General features: G+C 43.6%; 1 long non-coding RNA gene across 1 annotated transcript in view; it reads right to left on the bottom strand.

Annotated features, from left to right (window-relative positions):
- Positions 1 to 22,475, bottom strand: part of LOC146187497 (uncharacterized) — a 34,569-nt gene extending 12,094 nt beyond the window's left edge. Inside the window, exon 1 of the long non-coding RNA XR_014708244.1 lies at positions 22,422 to 22,475. This is a non-coding gene — a long non-coding RNA (uncharacterized LOC146187497). The remainder of the gene's footprint in view (positions 1 to 22,421) is intronic.

The raw sequence follows: 22,475 nt of genomic DNA, 5'->3' as shown, positions 1-22,475 counted from the left end.
CCCTATCAAGTCCTGGAGCATCAAGGGACAAGAAGTGGAAGCTGTGACAGATTTTCTCTTCATGGGCTCCAAGATTACCCCGGAAGGAGACTGCAATACATGAAATTAGGAGACGCCTGTTTCTGGGAAAGAGAGCCATAGTTAGCCTTGACCGCCTAGTAAAGAGCAGAGACATTAGTCTGCCAACCAAGATTCGTATAACTCGTGCTATGGTCTTTCCAGTTGTGATGTAGGCGGGCTAGTTGGTGGTTGACTATGGAATGCTATTGCAACCGCACGAAGCAACAGGGACGAAGAAAAGAAAGCACAGGACAAAACGCGCAACTTCAACTTAAGTTTACTACAAGGAAAACCTCGTTTATACAAAATTCATAATCACACCTGATAAACAGCAGGCGCGGGGACGCAAGTGGCACAAGTTGGCATCTAGACAATTGAATTCTTTTTTGGATAGGTATACTTAAGTGGTGCTTACGCAACGGTCATTTTCTTCTTTTATACTGTAGGCTTCAAAAATTTCCGTTAAGTTGGGTCAGTAATTTTTTTCAGGAAATTGTGCCACGGAACCTGGGCATGCAGGTACGGCAATAGCAACTATGTTTTGCCAGTTCACCACCTTCCGCCAATGATTCAACGGCTGCGCCGTGCTCCTGAAGTCTAACCTTCAAGCAACGTCCAGTTTGCCATATGTAACAATTCCCACATGTGAGGGGTATTTTGTATAACACCCGTTTTGCAGGGAACGAACCTGTTTACGTGTTTAGTGCAGCACGTTCTTTTTTTTCCCTTTCTCTGCACCATATTGCACATGCCCAAAACCTTTTTGGGAGGGGGCCGTTTTAGGGAGGGGGCAAGGGGGGGGGGGGGATCGCAAGAGCGGAGAGGAATTTACACAGCAAACCGAGGGTTGGCGTAAGAAAGACCCCGAAAGGGGGGAACCAGGAGATTTCTGGGCGCAGCAGCAGTGCCGCCGCAGTCGGGAAAACAGCAACATGTGGTTGCAAGAAATTCTGCTGGACGTGAACAGAGAGGCCAGTAAAAGCATAAGAAAGAAATGACAGGAAGAAAGAAAAGTGCCTACAGTGGCGGTGGGAACTGAGGTTTTCTTTCCTAAAGCACAGTATGTGTTCCATGAAGCCGTTAACGCTTTTCGGTGAGAGGATGACAAAAGAAAGGCGATGTACGAGCATGCAACCGAGACCGGGCGTCCCGTCCTGGAAGCGGTTCCCTCTCACGCTCCTGGTTTTCGTCTCTGTTGCGCTGCCGAACTGCCACATTTTGCACCTCAGGCGGTCCGCATGTCAGCTTCGCTTTAAGTCAACAATGCAGCCTTGACAAGGTCTGAGCTCTTCGTAGGCGGCTAGCCGTCGTTCTAAACTGTACTTCAGCTTGCAGTGTTTGTTTTACGCGAACAAATAGAAACGACGCCAAGAAGATGGGATGTTCGATAGCCCTCTGCATTGCAGCTTGCCAACTTGACTCTCTAGCTTCCTTACGGAAACAGTACAAGGCAAAAAAGAATCAGAACGGAAAGGCAGAAAGGTTAACTAGGCAAGAAAGTGCAAAGCATCAGGAGCATCAGGAGTTAAACGCAAAAGAACAAAGCTCAACGTAGGCACGAAGCAAGCAATCTGTGAACACAAGCGGCAAAAGCCATCTCAGTCAATCCAAGCCATGAGGGACTAGTATCGACGGCTCGGCTGTTTCCTCGCCTCAGAAGAATCTCAAGCAGAGTCAAATCTCGATATAACGAATCCTGCGGGACCGCGAAAAATCATTCATTATTTTGAAATATCGTTGTAATGAAAAATCTGCGATTATAAGCCAGTAGTCAAACCTAGGTACGAAAATGATGTACCTTGGCAGTAGGCACGTGTGTAGACAAGCAAAACCTGAAGTGAAAAGGTTGCACTAACTCCAAAGCTGATTTATTTGAAGAAATCCATTATTTTCTTCTGCCGCGTGCAGCAAACACGACCGCGCACTAAATTACACCACTAAAGCACATGCACCTTCCATTTTCCGGAACACCTCATCGCGTGCGTGATTGCACCGAGCGCTGAAAGTACGGACTTTGTCCATGTGCAAAAAAACAAAACAAAAAAACAACAACAACAACAACACATCGGAGTTTTTTATGACCCCATCTTCAATGCTCCCTGAGCTTTGAAAATCTTGTCTCGGTCTTTTATAATGATCGCGGCAGTCGATGGGGCAATGCTAGCTGTCTGTAGAGGCCGAATCGCTTTTTCCCTGCGTCGATTTCTTGCAGTGAAAGCAGCTGCATTCATATCTTCTTGGCACTTTGCTGGCTAATATCATCGCCAATCTCGCACAAACTTCGCAATAAGATAATCAGCGGCAAAAAAAAAAAAAAAAAATTCCGTCCCGCACGCGCGAACGCACGAGTCGCGTACGACACACAACACAGGAAGAAAAAAAAAAACGCAGGCAGCTAGGCCTGCTGGCTACTGTGTAATAAACCATAGCTTCATGGTGGCGCTAGGAGCTGGTCCTAGATGTCCTGATGATGATAGCTACAGCCCACGGACCATAAACACAGAAACGGCGGTTTCTGTTTCGTTTCACGCAAGAGTTGCAAGCTGCGGTGCTGTTAATTTTAGCCAAATTCGTAATACTGATGTTCCAAAATTATCGAACAAGAAATGAAATATGTTCGTTATTCCGAAATATATCTATTTTGAAATTCTTAATTCTGAAATAGTTTTACATTGAAAACATGGCAAATCTGCCGAGGATTCTTAAAAAATTCGTTAATTTGAAAAGTTCGTTAATGTGGTGTTCGTAGTAACGAGATTTCACTGTACTTATCGGCTACTTTGCTCAGTGCCGAGGTCATTTTGGAAGTGGCAGTGAGTAGAGAATCGGACGCCGATTCATGCTCGAAAGTTCAACCAACACAAAGCCCACCATCACACGTGTCATGGTACGCGAGTCGCTTCAGACTGCACTACAATTTTTCGAGGACAACAATCATAAGGATAATGCACTCAAAACTGCCAGTGTTCTGTCAAATTTTGAGTCCAGTGCACACCGTTATCTACAAAAGAAGTCATTAATTACAATTCACTTTTCTCAATAAAATCCTTTTCATTTTATTTATGACTGGTTATTATGGATGCTTCGCTTAATGGACAGTTTTGGTCGAAAACCAAAGTGTCCATATTAACGAGGCACGATTATTTCTAGATGGTTTTCAAAGGTCAAAAATTTTAATTACATGAAACAAGAGTTGTAAAAGCAGAAAATAATGTTAAAAAAATCGATTTTTTTGACCATTTTCCGTCTGCTGAAAGCCACATCCCCCTTTAAATTGAGCGTTGACGGGTGTGACAGGTATTCGCTATTAGACGACCAGTGAGCATGTTTGCCGTCATCGCCGCCGCCAAGTTATTTTGAGGGTGCAAGTCAGCCCAATAAAGAGTTAATTTCAGTGCTTCTACACCTGTGTTTTTTTGTGATCACGGCATTGTCGCAGCCACGTGACAATATTAATATTGAACCTTACTTTTCATAGCCCTTATGTTTGTCAACAATGCTGGAAATTTCCTACATGAAGACTTCTCTTGACATACCTTTGTGCTTGTTTCCAAATACAGAAATACTGGGGGAGTATATCAAAGAATGTACTTAAGATTTTTGACGTTTAAGTGAGGACAAACTCAGTAGCATAAAATAATTTCTGTTTACTTGAACAGGTAATTCTTTGTTCTGCTCAGAATCGCCTTCAATATTCACAGTCATAGCAGGCAATATGTGTTCAATGACTAGAATATGTTAAAGGCTGTTTATTTTAACAGATATTTTGCTTCGGTCACATGTTAACATAATTACAATAGGTCACACGTTTCCTCTGTGTATCTGCACATCTCTTCGAAATGCTGAAAAGGCTTTCTAGAGCTTCTGGAGTTTTTCATTTATGCTGTCATATTTTTCTACATACTTGTGTTGGCTTCGGTCAGTAGCCACTGCCAAAACTCAATGGCCTCCAAATCTTTATCAGCTTTTGTGTGCGCTGAAGTATTGCCTTGGATGGTTCAAGGCGCATTTCTACACACTGCTTCTCCTAGTCACAAGCTTGGTCTTCTGTTTCTGTTGAATATAAGGCAGCGCACCAGGAAACAGAGACATGAAGAGGGACAAGCCAAAATATCCTATGTACTGAATCTGTTTCTGTGGAGTGTTAACAGCAGCAGCTTTTCTTTTTCTTTCATGATCGTCAGCCTCCCATTGAAGACTGTGTAAGTAATTTCTGTGAGATTGCCTAACAGCATTAATCAGTTCTCTTGTCACTGGCACGTTGGAAAGGTCATTATCAAAGCATATTGACATGTTGTATGCCATTAAGGGCCATGATTCCCAAGTCTGCCCGGCTGCCTTGTTTTCGCTAAACCCGCGCTCACAGTCTGAATTTCCGTGTGGTAGGATCAATAAACTCCCAATGAAGATGGACAACAGTGGATATTTTCCGCAGCCCAGCAAGGAAGCCCAGTAGTTGTCAACACCAGAAACATGGGCAGTTGCATGTTCACTAATTCGCTGAGAGTGAAGAGAATGCCACTTGTCAACCAGTGATGCCATCTGCTCACCATTTATGATTTGGGGCCCCATTGCTGCAACACAGACTGCACAGTGTCCTCTAAAGGTATCTGTAGATATGGGTCGAGATAATGCAAGTGGAGCAATAGTTTGGTCTCTAAAGGAAGTTTCCTCAAAAGGAATGTAAAATGCTCGTGCTCCGATTCTGGAGGCTTTTTTTTTTTTTTTTTCTTAGGGTCTCCAGCAAAAAAACTGTCAGCATCAGATCCAAGCTCCACATGCTGCTTCAGACCTCCCGGTGCTGCAACATCGTTTCTTCAGTTCTGTGCCATTTAAGTTGGATCATGCTTCATAAAGCGGCTCAGCACCTTCTTCATTAGACTCGGGGACTCTGTATACACAGTGTGAATGAGCGGTTCTTCCCGCTGAAATAAAGTCTGAAATCCAGAGAATAGTTGGGCAGTATTGCGCATCTTTGCTAGAATCGTCTGAAAGTGGTGTTGCCAGCAGCTGGCAGTTTTTGGACTGCAGCCCTTGTTGGCCCAACTTCTGCTTCGTTTTCGAAGTAGACCTTGAAAACTTCAAATTGTTCCAGCACCCTCTCAAGACTGGACTGAAATGCCAACTACCTGTTGTTTAAATGTCAAAGAAAGACATGTTCCAGTATGCCTTCTGCTGATCAATAAGTCTTGCCGATCGAACAGCATGCTTGAAATAGTAATACAGTGAAAGTTCGTTAATTCGAATCTTGATAATTCGAATTTTCGGATAATTCGAACTACACTACTTGGTCCGCCCAAGCTCCATAGAGATCTGTGTATAAAAAAGCCCATTAATTCGAACGCGAGTCGATTCCGCTACGGGTAATTCAAACTACGTGCCGCCGCGTCTGGGCGGCTTGGCGCACATCACGCGGCAAAAAAAAAAAAAAAAAGAAAATAAAGAAACACTTCCGCGATCGGAAGGCATAGTTAAAGGCTGCGCACGTCCAAAACGGGGACAGAAGATGCAACCAGGTAAAACCAAGTAAAAGGGAGCAAAACTTAAATGGCGCCATGACCGGCGCGGCGGGCGGCGGCGTTGGAGGGAGGGGACGGCGGCCGCAGCAAGGTCAGTGCATGGGTGCGACGGCGGTGGCTGCCTGCTCTCTTCTGCACAACGTAGTTCGGAACTAAATATATACGTTAATTCCAACCCTGTTAATTTGGAAATAGGGATAAGTACTGTTGACGCGGTCCCAGCCAACGCCCATGAAAGGCTATGATCTCGGACGGGCACTACGGGTTAAACATTCTTTTCTTTTTTTTTTTGCAATAGCCATCCGTCCTTCCAACCATCAGTTGTCAACGGAAGCACGCAAGTCAGCCGCGATCACAACGCTGCTTCAAAAGCCGCTTGCTGCTATCGCGCGTTCCGATTATTGGAGTCGCGGTAGACGCGCCCGCCCCAGTCGCTCATAGCATGATAAAGCGAACATACTGAAAAGGAGGCTTACACAACTGGACAAGCGCTGGCACTTTGCCAAGTTCACTTCCCCCCCACCCTGCTGGAGCTAAAGTCAAAAGATAAACACGCCGTTATCGCTGCGCAGCATATCGGCCCACTGCCAAGAAATGTGTTGTGGACCGCGACGGCGCGAAACAAAAGGACGCGCTAACGACTTACGTTGTTTTTTTTTTTATTCGTTGCCACAAATCGGGGCTGAGTGGGTCCATTATGCGAGCGGGTTCGTTACGCGACTATATACGGTACATTTACAGTTATACAAATGGTTCTTGTCAGTTTTTTCGAGGCCATTCGATAATTCGAACATCGGATAATTCGATCTTTTTCCGGGTCCCGTGAAGTTCGAATTAACGAGCTTTTACTGTACATGTCTATCACTAGAAGCTCAAGGTTGGCACCAAATGCACTAAGGCCTGAGCCAAAAGCATTGCGCATCTTACGAGATTGCAGCTCAGAGCTTCCTGCAATTCCTTTTTCACGCATTTCATTGTGATGAGTCTATCACTGAAGAAGCACAGTAGCTTGTCCTCAGGTAGTTCTGTGAGAGACTTTTCGATATGATATATGATATGATATATGATATGATATAGCACATATCATAGTGGACATAGTGGAAACGAAATGACTGTAAATGCTCCACTACAATTTTCTGCTGTGCCTTTGAAAAATACCTTACCTCCAGCTGTTGCACATGCTACTCAGGTTTTGGAGTTTCATAAATTTCGATTGAATAGTACACTTCTGGCCAGCCAAGCTCTTCAATCAATTTGTTTATGAAATGGACCATCCGAGATGATGTAGAACACCTTGGTTCTTCCTCAGAAAAACTTTCTGCAATTTTTTTAAATCTGGAAACATTGCTAGAAATATCTTAGATGCAGTCTCTCCATAAGAAAATGGCATTCTTTTCACAGCAAGTGACATGGGAAACAATGGTCATATTATCACTCAGCGTTGAAACTGTAGCTCCACCAGCAAATCTGAGAGTCGGGCAAATTTTGGCCTGACTAGCTTGCCCTTTGCACTGAGATGTCCTCCCTTGCCGCCAGGCGCATTTTCAAAGAGGCCTTTTATGTTGTGCACATGAAAGCACCAGGTTTGCAGACCACTCTGACACCATAACTTGATGAGATCACCATTGGCATCTACTTCCTCTAGCCCGGAGTGATTGAAGCTTGCGAGTCGTGCTGAGAAGAAAAGAAAAATACCTATACAATGTTAAAAAGTGTATTATGCAGTAACAATGCAAAAATGAACAGACTCACAGCTAAAATAAAAAGGCCTCAAAACACCAATCAAGCTTTCCAAATGTGCTGCACCCAAAAATAGTACTGCAATGCTGAATTTATTTCTTCACATTCCAGGTAATGCACTGACATTTATGATTGGAAGGTGCATTTATGATTGGAAGGTGCAGTGGGAAAGGCAGCGGCGACAGCGTGAACATGCTTCTAATCAGGCATTTTTGCATACTTCAGTTGCTGCTTTCTGTCATCGGTGACTGTGTCAACAGCATGCTCTGGGAGACAAGGACACACCCCCTTCAAGATAGCTACCGATGGACTGACCAGAACTACCGCCTGCCAGATCTTCGCTACAACGTGCAGGATCACTGGCGTAATAACCGACACCACATGCCCTCAGGAACATCACATGACCTTCAAGATTTCCAGTATAAAAGGCCTCATCTGTACCAATTCGCCTTCAGTGGGAAAGGCAGCGGCGACAGCGTGAACATGCTTCTAATCAGGCATTTTTGCATACTGCAGTTGCTGCTTTCTGTCATCGGTGACTGTGTCAACAGCATGCTCTGGGAGACAAGGACACACCCCCTTCAAGATAGCTACCGATGGACTGACCAGAACTACTGCCTGCCAGATCTTCGCTACAACGTGCAGGGTCACTGGCGTAATAACCGACACCACGTGCCCTCAGGAACATCACATGACCTTCAAGATTTCCAGTATAAAAGGCCTCATCTGTACCAATTCGCCTTCAGTGGGGAAGGCAGCGGCGACAGCGTGAACATGCTTCTAATCAGGCATTTTTGCATACTGCAGGTAAGGCTCGACTTTCCTTGCTATAGAAGCGATGATCGCTTTTTGCTGCTGCTGCCTTTCCCACAAAGGATGTATGAACTAGTCCTGTCAGTGAAGGCGTTCTTCGCCAAATTGTTGTTATTGTCTGGCGACATTGAACAAAACCCCGGTCCTGGCGCCGAAACGGCTACTATTCTTCACAGTCTGCAAGAGGGTCAGACAGCAATTCTTAACAGACTAAGTGACATTGTGGAAAGACAAACTAAGCTGGAAAATCTAGTGAGTGATTTCAGAATACGCATAGAATCGCTCGAGTCAAGGATGGCCGTTCTTGAAAGTAAAGAACATGAGACTGCAACAGCGGAATGCGGAATTCAAAGTCATTCTGAAAAAGTCGATGTGACAGCCAAAAAAATAGACTACTTAGAAAATAATAGCAGAAGAATGAATTTAATTTTCCACGGCTTTGAAGATGCTGAACCACGTGAAAGCTGGGAAACTTCTGAGAACCTTGTTAGGGCGCTCTGCCAGGACACGTTAAAGGTAACAATAGGGGAAATCCAGAGGGCCCACAGGATAGGCAAACACACTTCTGAGCGTAAACGACCGATTATTGTAAATTTTGCATCATATAAGGACATCGAATCGGTCCTAAGCAATGGCAATAAACTAAAAGGGTCGAACTTTGCAATCTCAAGGGACTACTCTCGGCGTGTCAGATGATGATGATGATGGATTTTAATGGCGCAAGGGCGACTCAGGCCAAAGAGCGCCAAACTCAAGGTTAATGGTGCACTCAAGTTTATATGATGGAATAGCTGTGATTTTTCATGAAGGGATAAAAAACTGGTGTATAGGGCCTAGCATTCATTGATTACGAAAAAGCATTTGACTCAGTTGAAACCTCGGCGGTGATGCAGGCATTGCGAAATCAGGGGGTAGACGAGCCGTACGTGAAAGTGCTGGAAGATATATATAGTGGCTGCACAGCAACCATAGTTCTACATAAAGAAAGCAAAAAAATTCCCATAAAGAAAGGTGTTAGGCAAGGAGACACAATCTCCCCAGTACTATTCACAGCTTGTTTAGAGGAAGTATTCAGAGACTTGGAATGGGAGCAGTTAGGGATAAGGGTAGATGGAGAATACCTCAGTAATCTGCGATTTGCTGATGACATTGCCTTGCTAAGCAACTCGGGGGATGAACTGCAAATAATGATTGATGACCTAGACAGAAAAAGTAGAATGGTAGGCTTGAAAATCAATATGCAGAAGACTAAGGTAATGTTCAACAGCCTCGGGAAGGAACAGCAGTTTACATTAGGTAGCGAAATACTGGAAATAGTAGGCGAATATGTCTACTTAGGACAGGTAGTAACCGCAGATCCAGACCATGAAAAGGAAATATCAAGAAGAATAAGATTGGGATGGAGCGCATTTGGCAAGCACTCGCAGATTATGACTAGCAGCTTACCGGTATCGCTCAAGAGGAAAGTATACAACAGTTGCATCTTGCCTGTACTCACCTATGGGGCTGAAACGTGGAGGCTAACCAAGAGAGTTCTACTTAAGTTGAGGACAACCCAGAGGGCTATGGAACGAAAAATGGTAGGGGTAACATTAAGAGATAGAAAGCGTGCAGAGTGGGTCAGAGAAATAACTCAAGTTAATGACATTCTAGTGGAAATTAAGAAGAAGAAATGGACATGGGCAGGACATGTAGTGCGAAGAGAGGATAACCGATGGTCGCTGAGGGTAACAAACTGGATTCCAAGGGAAGGAAAGCGTAGCAGGGGGAGGCAGAAAGTTAGGTGGGCGGATGAGATTAAGAAGTTCGCAGGGGTCAAGTGGATGCAGCTAGCACAGAACCGGGTTAAGTGGAGAAATATGGGAGAGGCCTTCGCCCTGCAGTGGGTATAATCAGGCTGATGATGATGATGATGATAGGGCCTAAAAATGTATTCGCTCTGTAATATCGCTAAAAACAATGGTGTATAGGGCCTAAAATTCATTTGTGATATATAATGGATGCGCAATGTATAAGTAGATGTATTAAAAGATCTCATCCGTCCTCTCAAGGAGGAGCGGGCTGAGACCCACGTCGATAAGAAATTTCATGTAAAAAGCCTACTTCTGATAAAAATTTAAGCACCTGTTTTAAAGGAAACATTGGGTTGTCGCCAATAAAAATGGATGGGTGGGCAGGTATTTGATGAGTGAACAAGGAGGGAAAATGACGTCTTCTTTCTGGTTCCAGTTGTGTACATATGATTAAAACATGAATGACAGTGAGTCGATCACCACATCTCGAGCAGTGTGGTGCAGGAGAGTTGGTTAAAAGATATGTATGGGTTATGTATGTGTGGCCAATTCTCAGCCTGCACAGGGCTACTTCTTTAAATCTGTCTTGTTTTTCTGTGGTGTACCTGCCTATTTTTGCCTTTATTGTGTGTAGTTTATTTTCTGATGCTGCGTCCCATTCCTCTTGCCATTGTCGTCGAATCATGTTTTTTATGTGTGGTTTGAGGTCATGATAAGTTATCTTATCAATGTCTGTCTTATTTCGAAGGGCAGCTGAAGCAGCTAGCCTATCAGCTGCCTCATTACCAGGTATACAGCGGTGGCCTGGCACCCAACACAGTGTAATTTTAATTTCTTGTTCATGGGCAAACATAAGGGTGTTATAAAGAGAGTTCAGTACTGGGTTCTTATTTTGCCATTTCCAAAAGGATAGGGACTTTAAAACACTGAGGGAGTCTGTGTAGATGATCGACGTCTGTATTTTATTTTCTATAATGTGTCTCACAGCTAAAAGGATACCATGGCATTCAGCGGTAAATATACTAGTATGTCTGTTCAGGGTTTTTGACTGTGAAAACTGTGGTCCATGTGCTGCACAGGAGACTTGAGCAGACTTCGAAGCATCAGTGTAATATTCATCACAAGTGTACTTCTCCTGAAGTGACATGAAGTGCTGCTGTATGGCAATAGGGGATGCATGTTTGCCCACTTCAAGAAACGACAGGTCGCAATTAACACCGTGCATTTCCCAAGGAGCAATTAGGTCTTTTATGGAAGTTGTATGAAGACTGGTAACCGAAACATTCAGATATTCAATGTGCGTGGCAACTCTGATTGGATATGGTGGTGTTAGAGATGGTTTTTTTGAGAAAAGTGCTGTGCCAGTTTTGTCAAGCAGGAGCCGACGACATGGATGGTCCAGTTGGCATAATACCTTCATAGCATAAGTTAGAGAAGTAAATTGTCTCCTTCGTTGCAGTGACCATCGGTTCGCCTCGACATAGAGGCTAGCAATTGGGCTAGTTCGGAAAGCGCCCGTAGCGAGGCGAAGGCCGAGGTGGTGCACGGGATCGAGCAATTTTAGCGCAGAGGATGATGCTGACCCATAAACCATCGAGCAATAGTCAATGCGTGATAGAACTACACTATTCAGAAGGTTCAGAAGGCAGTCGCGGTCTGTGCCCCATGACCGGTGAGAGAGAATTTTTAGCAAATTCGTCGCTTTGAGACACTTCAGTCGCAACTGTTTTATGTGGGGAATGAAGGAAAGTTTTTCGTCAACAACTACGCCAAGAAATTTATGTTCTTTTTTAAAGGCAAGGCTCTGGCCATTCAGTGTAATGTTGGGGTCAGGCCTGATGCCACGCTGCTTAGAGAAAAGTACACAAACACTCTTTCCAGAGTTAAATTTAAACCCATTGTCATCAGCCCACCTGGACAATTTGTTTACAGCTAGCTGAATTTGTCGTTCACAGATGGCCAAGTTGCAAGATTTGAAGCTTATCTGGACGTCATCAACATATACAGAACAAGAAATAGTTTTTGGCAGCACGCTTTTTAAAGAGTTCATTTTGACTACAAAAAGTGTGCAACTGAGAACACCACCTTGAGGGACACCATTTTCTTGAATGTACTGCTTTGAATATGCATTGCCAACACGAACTTTGAAGGTCCGTTCAGACAAATAACTTCGAATTGTGCTCAACATGTTTCCTGTGATGCCAAGAGAGAAGAGGTCGCGGATGATACCATAGCGCCAAGTGGTATCATATGCTTTTTCAAGATCGAAAAAGACAGATAAACAATGTTGTTTATGTACAAAAGCATCCCTTGCCTAAGACTCAAACGCAATGAGCTGATCAGCTGTTGATCGCCCAGCTCTAAAACCAGCTTGGTTTTGATAAAGAAGACCATTGTATTCAAGGAAATGGAGAAGGCGACGATTTACCATTTTCTCAAAAAGCTTGCATAGACAGCTGGTTAGTGCGATAGGCCGATAACTAGCAGCAAGTGTGGGTTCTTTTCCGGGTTTTAATATAGGGATGATGATCGCTTCCTTCCATGCTTTAGGAAAGCGTCCTGTGGCCCATACTTTATTATACAGGTAGAGTAGGGTTTCAACAGTGTTCACATGCAGATGCCTGAGCATTCCGTATGTGATCCTGTCAGGACCTGGTGCTGTGTTACCACATGTGTCTAGTGCAATCTTCAGCTCCTGCATGGTGAATGGGCTATTGTATCCTCCTGAGGATGGCCTTTTATCATGTATGTGCTTCCTCTCCTCTCTTGCCTTGTGCCGCAAAAAGGAATCTGTATAGTGTGCTGAGCTGAATATGTATTCAAAGTGTTGCCCTAGTGTGTCTGCTTGATGTTCAAGAGAGTCACCACCGGTGCTGACAAGGGGCGTTGGGACTGTGCTATATCCTTTAAGTGCTCTTATCCTGTTGTGAACTTTGTGTGCGTCAGAATAGGAGTTCACTGAAGAAAGGAATGATGACCAGCTTTCGCGCTTGGAGATGCGTCGAATACGCCTGCCATTTGCCTTTGCACGCTTAAAGGCTATTAGGTTTTCGGCTGTGGGGTATCGGCGTAGTTTCGACCATGCCCTGTTTTGAGTTTCACGAGCAGTCTTACATTCTGCATTCCACCAGGGTCTTCGTTTATTTCGTGGCTTACTTGACGTCTGTGGAATGTATTTTTCTGCTGCCTCTATGATGTGCAGCGTGATTAAGCGTTGAGTTTCATCAACGCCTAAGTCAGTAACTGATGAACTGGCCAATGATGACTGTTCCCTGAACATCTTCCAGTTGGCTGCATTTTCTTTGAATTTTACGGGATTCGACACATTTTCATTTCCGTTCCCAGTATATTTTATTAAGATCGGAAAATGGTCACTTCCGTATAGATTGTTAATGACAGTCCACTCTGTAGCTGCCAGGAACATCGAGGAGCCAATGGCTAGATCTATGGATGTGTAAGAGTTATAAGCTATATTGTAGTAAGTTGGCTGTTTCGTGTTTAGTAAGCATGATCCCGAGGACAATAAGAATTTTTCGATTAGAACGCCTCGGGAGTCGGTTCTTGTACATCCCCATAATGGGTGGTGAGCATTAAAGTCTCCGACCAGCAACCAAGGTTCCGGAAGTTGATCAATCAATTTTTCAAAACTTTCGCTACTTAGCTTATAAGTTGGAGCAATATACAGGGAACACACGGTTGTTATTTTGCCATAAACTAAGCTTCTGATTGCCACTGCCTCTAAGTCTGTGTTGAGTGAGATGTTTCGAGAGGGGATTGATTTTTGTGTTACGATGGCAACGCCACCAGAGGAGTGAGAGCTGCCTTGCCTGTCGTTCCTGAATACATTATATTGCTTAAGGAAATTTGAGTCTGCTGGTTTTAAATGGGTTTCTTGCAGACAAAGTATGTTTGGTTGATAGTCCGCAAGAATTTCATATATATCATCTAAATTTTTAAAGAGTCCTCGGCAGTTCCAATAAATGAGGAGCGCCATAATTAAAAGTTATTTAAGGGACAAGTTTAAATTTAGGTTTGTAGGTCCTTGGGACCTGTTATTGGGACTTTTCCCTTTCTTTTTCGCTCCAGTGAGCTTTGCCGCCTAGGCAGCTGGGGTGAAGAAGTTGTGTCCATCGCATCTTCAGATGCGGTGGACGACTGTGCAGAAAGCACAGGATTGTCAGTTTTAGGCCTCGACTCATGGGTCGAGGCCTTTGGGCCGGCTGACCTGGGGGTCCGCGCAGCCAGCTTTGCGGGTGGTGGTGGAGTAGCGCTAGCTGACTCCACCAAGGGCGCAGGTGGCGCTGCCCTGGAAGAACTGTGTGCTTCCTGGGCAGGTGCCGACGACCGCTGTGATGCCGCGCCCTGCTGCGTCACAACGGAGTAGTGTGGCTTTTGAGGAAGAGAAAGCCGCTTTCGTGCCTCTCCGTAAGATATGTTTTCGGTGACTTTCAGTGTAATTATTTCTTTTTCTTTTTTCAGTATGGGCATGAGCGTGAATAAGCTGGGTGGTTACCTTGACAGTTTGAGCAGAGAAGCAGCTGTTCTTCGCAGTTGTCTGTAGGGTGTTCGTGCGAGGCACACTTTGCACATGTGAGTTGGCCACGGCAACTCTGAGAGCCATGGCCATATTTCTGACATTTGAAGCAACGGCGTGGGTTAGGGATGTAGGGCCTCAGTTTTATCTTTGTGTAGCCTACTTCGACAGATTCTGGGAGAGTGCTTGCAGCAAAGGTGAGTACAATGTGCTTTGTTTCTATCTCTTTGTTATCTCGTCTGATCTTTATCCGGTAAACATCTGTGACATTTTGTTCTTTCAGGCCTTCAAGAAGTTCTTGCTCACTCACGTACCTAAGGTCATCATCAGAGATGACTCCTCGGGCAGTGTTTAGTGATCGGTGCGGGCTAATCTGTACCGGTATTTCTCCAAATGATTCGACTGCACTTAGCTTCTGATACTGATGATTGTACATTAATTCTAGTAACAGGTCACCGTTTCCAAGTTTCTTTATCTTATAGCCCTGGCCAATGGCCTCAGTCAACGTTCGGGAAACAAGAAATGGGGACACAAGTCGTGCAGTAATTTCCTCGTGGTCACTGTGGACCACGTGGAAACGAGGAAAGTTGTTTATGTTCTTTGAGAAGAACATGGTGGTCTCGGTGCGCCCCCTTTTAGAAGGAGGACGATCGGGGTTAAGGAGTTTAGATGCCATAAAATATTGTATTGTTCGGCTGCAGTGCCAGCCACCCACCATGGAGCCCAACGAGGGGACGGGACAGAAATTGTCAATTCCTGCCCACGCCAGCTGTACACCGTAACTATAACCCAATATGGCGTAACTCAGGGTAGCTAGCCACACAAGGTTAACCCTCGCCGCCTGGAAGTAGGAAGAAATGAAGAAGGTAAGAGAGGACAGGACAGTTCTAAGAAAGAAAATAGGTAAGTGAAAGATGGAGGGGAGAACAGGAAAAGGCGACTGCCGATTTCCCCCGGGTGGGTCAGCCCGGAGGTGCCGTCTATGGGAAGCGTGGGCCAAAGTGGTGTGTTGCCTCCGCCGAGGGGCCTTAAAGGTCCAAACACTCGGCATCGGCTCAACCACCAGGATCCCCTTTTCCCCAGACACGACGATGCCACGCACGGCTAAGCGTGGGTGCTCGGGGTCCGTGGTGTCGCACAAAACACACAAACACCTGCTTTAACAGGTGCCCCCTGCGGGGATCGGCGTGTCAGAGAAATACGGCAAAAGCTATGGGCTGTTGGTAAGCCAAGAAAACTTAACGGTAAAGACAAAGTGGCCCTAACATACGACAAACTTATCATAAATGGAGAAGTTTTCGTGTGGGACGATCTTACCCAAGAGGTAACTAAACTAGATAAAAAATGACCACTCTTAAGCATCGGGAAACCTAAACATTCGAAGTGCCCTGTTCTCTTAATAAACTGTCAAAGCATTAAGAATAAAATTGATGAATTCTATGGCCTGCTCCAGATGTTTAATCCGTACATCGTTTTTGCAACAGAATCCTGGCTAGACGACTCAGTAAGAGACAGCGAAGTATTTCCTTCGGCATACCAGGTATTTAGAAAAGACAGGAATTCGAGAGGCGGTGGAGTGTTTATCTTGGCAAAAGAATTCTTGCATTGTACTGCAATTGACATGGAAATCAATGATCACGAATCAGTCTGGTGCAGGCTCACCACTCCTGATAAAGGAACGATAGCGTTTGGCGTCGTGTACCGCCCACCAAGCGCTCGACCGCAAGTTATCTCTTCCCTTGATGACACGTTGGCTTCGCTTCCAGATGAACGTATTGTGTTAGCAGGAGATTTCAACTTTCCAAACTTGAACTGGGGTGACAGCATGCATTCAGACGGAACTTGTACAGCATTTATTGATATGATTTCTAAGTATGGGTTTGAGCAATACGTTGTGAACCCTACGCGTGGAAATAACACCCTAGACTTATTATTTTGCAATGACCCGAATGTTGTTCATGACGTTTGTGTTTTACCTGGAATCAGTGATCATAAAATTGTAACCGCAATGCTCACTCTGCCACACCTTATTCCTCCTACCCATGAAGTACGGAAGGTTTATGACTATTCCAGGGCGAATTATAATGAAATCAGTCTGGGTTTAGAGGCAGCTTTTCAGGCTTTTACAGAACATTCGCCTGAGAGCGCAGAACTTCTGTGGACTTCTTTTAAAACAGTGCTGTCATCACTGATCGAAAAACACGTTCCTTTCAAACAAATCTCTGACAAACCTAAAGTAGACAAACCCTGGATGACTTACGAGGTCAAACGGAAGATAAAACAAAGGACCCGTGCTTACCAAAAATACAAAAAGAATCCTTCAAGCGAACTTGGGCGCCATCTAAAGGAACTGCATACAGCCTATACCGCAGCTATAGCTTCCGCCAAGGAGATTTACTTCTCCGGACTCGCTGAATCTATTAACAGTAATCCCAAGGCATTTTGGAGCTACCTAAGAAAGACACGCAAGGAGAGAACAGGTATTCCGAGTATTCTTTACGATGGAAACCAGATATCTGAGAATAACGCTAAAGCTGACTGTTTTAATAACTACTTTAAATCAGTATTTCTAAAAAAGAACAAAATAGATACTTTTCCCGGCACTACTTCTAGAGTGCAAAACGTAATGCCTTCAATAACAATCACAGTTGAGGGTATCAGGAAGTGCCTAAACTCCATTGACGAAACCAAAGCAACTGGTCCAGATGGAATCTCTCCTAGAGTACTCAAAGCCTGTTCTTTCAATACTTACAGTACTTACAAGTAATTTTTCGCAAAACACTCGAATGCAGCCTAATACCCAAAGACTGGAAAAAAGCTTATGTCGTACCAGTTTTTAAGGTATGTTACCACCTTTTTGAAAATTTTTTTAAATTTTGACCTTTAAATTTTTATTTCGCACTGACCTTATAAAGCATCGTTTTATATGATATTCAAAAGCAAAAAAAGTTTAAAAAATGATGTTAGAATTTGTTATTGACAAAAAATGTTCCAAACATGGCTGTTACGCAAACATTCATAACTAGCCAATGGAGTGCAGAAATTCTACACTTTTTGGCACAGAGTTAGCCAAATAACCAGGCTGTGCAACTAACTAGGATCTTTGCCATCCGATTATTGGGAATCATGTTATACAAAAAATTCCAACGAAAACAAACAAATGTGTCATTTTTTTTTGCATTCCTTGACATAAAACATGATTACATCAAAACTTACCATTCGATTTCATTCATCCTAGTTCACTGCACAGGTTAGTAATATAGAAACGAGCGTGCAAAGTTTCATTGAAAAATGTTCCTTCAGTTCAAAGTTACAACTGTTTGCACAACAAGAAAGTGCAAGAAATCAAGTTTTGTGAAAAACACGATTAAAAACAGAGACGTTAGTAGCGTCATGCACCCCCTTGCGGAAATTTAAAGAAATATTTAAAAAAAAAACAAAGCCTTACAAATTGCCTTTAAAAAGATTTTGCATATGAGACTAAAACATAACAGAAAAGTTCAATATGCGCCGTAGATTATCGTTTTTGTTTTTGTTACCAAACCACATCAGTTTCGGTTTCGGAACTCTTCATTATTTGTTGGAAAGTTAGCTATAACTTTTGAACTAAATAAGATACGAACATGATTGTTGCTGAAAAACATTCTTGAATGTTTGGGGACTCTCTAAATATAAAAAAGAAAAAATGTAATTTTTACAAAAAAATGCCTTTTCAAAGGTGGTGACATACCTTAAAAGCGGTTCCAAATTCTCTGTGAACAACTATAGACCAATCTCACTGTGCTCCGTATGTTGTAAAGTGTTCGAGCACTTACTATACAGCAATATAATTAGACACTTAGAACAAAGCAGCTTTTTTTTTCCCAACCAGCATGGTTTCCGCAAAGGCGTGTCCTGCACCACTCAGCTGGTTGAACTTTTTCATGAGCTAGCGGATACTGCTGAAAAAAGGTTCCCTACCGATGCAGTTTTTCTCGACTATCGCAAAGCATTTGATTCCGTCTCACATGAACTACTAAAGTACAAAATGAGAACTCTTAACCTGGATGATAAAGTTGTGAAAGTAATCGAAGACTACCTGAGCGACAGAATGCAATGCGTGGTAATTGGAGGCGAAAATTCTAGCTTTGTTGAAGTCACTTCGGGAGTGCCGCAGGGCTCGGTGCTGGGACCGCTACTCTTCCTAATCTATATCAATGATATCCCTTCAAACATATCTTCACAAATAAGATTATTCGCAGATGATTGCGTTGTTTATAGACCAATCCGAAATGTACAAGATGTAGATGCCCTGCAGCAGGACCTGGACAGCATAGCCTCCTGGTGCCAAACCTGGCAACTTGGCCTGAACACCAACAAATGTTACCAGGTAACATTTACTAAGTCTAAGATTCCTAATGAACCTACCTACAAACTAGGTGATACCACTCTCAGCACCGTAGCAGTCTGGGCGTGCTGGTTATTCATGATGGAAAAATACAGCGCAGAGAAGGACGAGGACAAAATGAAAGTCATTTTGTCCTCGTCCTTCTCTGCGCTGTATTTTTCCACCACTCTCAGCACGGCAAAAGAAGTTAAATATCTAGGAGTCCTACTAACTGCTGATCTGTCCTTTGCAAATCATATTGATATGACCGTCAAAAAAGCTGGGAAAATGCTCAACCTACTCATACGGACCCTTGGAACTGCTCCTCAGATTCTTAAAAGTACTGCCTACAAGTCAGTGGTAAGGCCTCAACTGGAATATGCGTCTGCAGTATGGGATCCGCATCAGCGGTACCTGATTGATAAATTAGAAGGTATACAAAACCGCGCAGCCAGATTTATATCAAGGCAATATTCCAGACATGCCAGCATAACACAGATAAAGAAACACATAGAACTCGAACCGCTACAGATAAGGCGCCAGAAGCAAAGGCTCAAACTTCTGCACTCAATATACACCGACACAACAGGCATTGATAAGGAAAAGTACCTCAAAACAGCCCACTATATTTCTAACAGGACAGACCACAGTTTTAAAATACGAGAAATGGCGTGTAAAACTAACTACAAAAAGTACTCATTTTTTCCACGTACTATTTCTGAATGGAACAAGTTGCCAACTGATGTGAGTGCAGACCGAGATGTATTTTTACGGCTAATCAATGATTTGTGATTTTACTGTTCCTTCAAACTATTATTGTTGACCGAATGCACTGTTGTTCCTCTTGTATTTTTTTTAATTCATTACTCCTTTGTCTACCCCCCCCCCCTTTTTTTGTTCTTTCTCTCGTGTGATTTTTTTGTTGTTGTTTATCTGCTCGTCACTTTAATGTTGTACCCACTCCCCTGCTATAATGCTTCGGCGCTGCAGGGTGTACTGAAAATAAAATAAATTAATTATGTTAAGAAATTTATTAGTCTTGCTCAACTTCCTCGTATCACGGCTTGGCAATGCAAGAGCACAACCGAGAGCGAGCACTCAAAGCCGCAAAAGGGAGCGCCGTCATTCCAGGGCTGGAACGGGGGCGGCGCTTCTCTTCCGTGCGAGTATTAAAGCGATTTTTCCAAACATGGGTTCCTACGATATTGTTGGTGTCTAAGGTAGTTCCAGATCAGCTGTAAGTACTCTACAAGTCATGCAGTTTATTTTCTTACCACCGGGCAAGTAAGAAAAAAAAAAAAGGGGCGTCCTTTCATTATTCTTTATTTGCTTTCAACTGTTGATGGCATTTTGCCTGCCACTAGCAGAAACAGTGCTTTGGTTTTTTGCGCACAGCCAATATCGAGAGGCTTCAAGAGGCACTAAATCTGTGCATTTCTTTATAAATTACTTTTTATGCACTGCAATCCTGTATCTTCATAAACCGTGATTCAAAGGGAGCGCTAGTAAATTTGGACATGAAAAAAAGGCTCCACGATGCACGGATCAATGTTTCTTCCATCGCTATTACAGCAGACTCTCATTAATTCAAACTCGAAGAGACCCCAGGATTTTGTTTGAATTATCGGAAGTTCTCGCATATATGACTCTGAGCAAGATTACAGTGCACATTATAATTAAGTATTCACTTAAATCGCATTTTAAGAACTTCTACTCTTTTATTACACAATAAAAACAGCAGAGGTGAAGGATCCAGAACAAGTTTATTGGAAATCTGTGGCTGACTAGACCGTTTGAAGAAATCATGAATTGTTGATTGCTTCTTTTTTACATGTGCATTCAGAACAAAGTTCTCTATTCCAGTAAGAGCAGCCAGTTCTTTTTCAGGATTTTTTGCTGCAGTCAAAAATTTCCGGACCCCGGCAAGGTATCTGAAGGCTTGTGCTGCTGTCACAGAGGATTGCTCTTCTGATTCCTCTTCTTCACTTTCACTGCTGTACTATGCTGGCAGCAACTCAGCTACCAAGTCGTCAACCAGAGTGTCTTCCCTGCACACGCAGAGGTTATCGTCAGCAGCTATGTTGTGTACTTAGAGGGCAGAAAGCACTAGCCCTGCATCATCGCTCTCCATTTGGAGGCAGTCTTCATTTTCATTTTGAGCGCAGTCAGGCAACTGCTGTGGCCTGGTATGCGGAAGGCATGCTGGAAGCAGTTCCATATCGTTGCTGGCGTTACTGCACTCCATGCGTCAGCTAGCATTCCCACCGAGGACAGCAATGTTACGCTCTACATTATGGAATTGTCCATGCATATTAGCATCCTCTTGAGGAGTAGCTTCCTGTAGTTTGTCTTCAGAGATTTGATCACCCCCTGATCCAGGGGCTGGAGAACAGCAGTTGTGTTTGCAGGGAGGAATTCAAGACGAATTGCCTTCCGCATCACCGTGAGCGGGACAGTTGTCAACAATCATCAGCACTTTTGTTTTATCACGCTTGAACACCACATCAAGAGTCTTTGTAAGCGTCGTCGTAAAGCCATGCGCCTTGAAATTTGCATTTCCGAGGCATTTGCTTTGCAGTCGGATGCTTTTAGCCACAACAAGTCGGGTGCAGAACAGACATAAAAATTCAATGCCGTCAACCACCATAACAAAGCGACAAAATCGAATTGGATTGAATCAGCTCAAGTTGGCTTTAGAGCAAGTGGCTCCAATGTGGCTAGCCACCGCACAACGTCGGCTATATTAGCACAAACTGATTTTTTACGCCTGAAATGCAGATACTGAAACACAATATTGAAAAGACAAATATTTTAACCGCGTATTTTTTTTTCTGATTTTCTTAGGTTTTTTTTCTAATGCTAGGAATTCAAGGATTTTCAAGGGCCTCGAAAATGAAATTTTCGAATTCAAGAGTTTTAAAGGTTTTCAAGAACATGTGCGCACCCTGTACAAGGGTGACGCAGCAAATCTTGTTTGGTGCAATTTGGCACAAGAGTGGGGTCACTGTGAGAGGATCGAATGAATCCAAGGACGAAAGGTGCCGTTGCAAAAACTTTGACACGTGGTGTTGCCACGTGCTCCTTTCCGATGCAATCGCCCTGAAGGGTATATATCATCAGCCGGACTATACCTTCCAGAGGGCGATGGCCATTCCCATACTCCTCCACTTAACCCGGTCCTGTGCTGACGTACCCCTGAAAGGTAAAGTCAACTTTATGGGTCTTAGCGATAAACCTTTAGTTGAGAGTCAGCGCTCATCCTGTGTCCCTTCCTCTTGTCCCTTGAAGTGTGTGCGGTTTACATCACAAACATTTTGTGTATTCCAGAAAAATTTAACATTTCTTTAATTTTCAGGTACAGGTGCATCTTTATAAATTTTGTTTTTGGCAACTAAACCTTTGTTTTGCAACACTTACTTCACTCTGACTTCTAAGGCTTCAAATTGAAGTTTTTAGCATAGCATTCATTTTATGCATTACATAAGGGTACGAAGTCTAATAGTGCACGCAGAAAAAAAATGAACTATTGAAACCTACAAAAAAATCATAGGGAAAGAGTTGAGTCATTCCTTTGCTAACAACAAGGCTTACCCCACCTGCTGCAAAAGTGTGGTTGCTGATGACGCCAGGACCACGTCCACCGCACCTGC

The sequence above is a fragment of the Amblyomma maculatum genome, chromosome 6 (genome assembly GCF_055883805.1).
Source record: "Amblyomma maculatum isolate TAMU_Amacu chromosome 6, ASM5588380v1, whole genome shotgun sequence".
Classification (NCBI taxonomy): domain Eukaryota; kingdom Metazoa; phylum Arthropoda; class Arachnida; order Ixodida; family Ixodidae; genus Amblyomma; species Amblyomma maculatum.
This window is presented reverse-complemented; position numbering and strand designations above follow the sequence as displayed.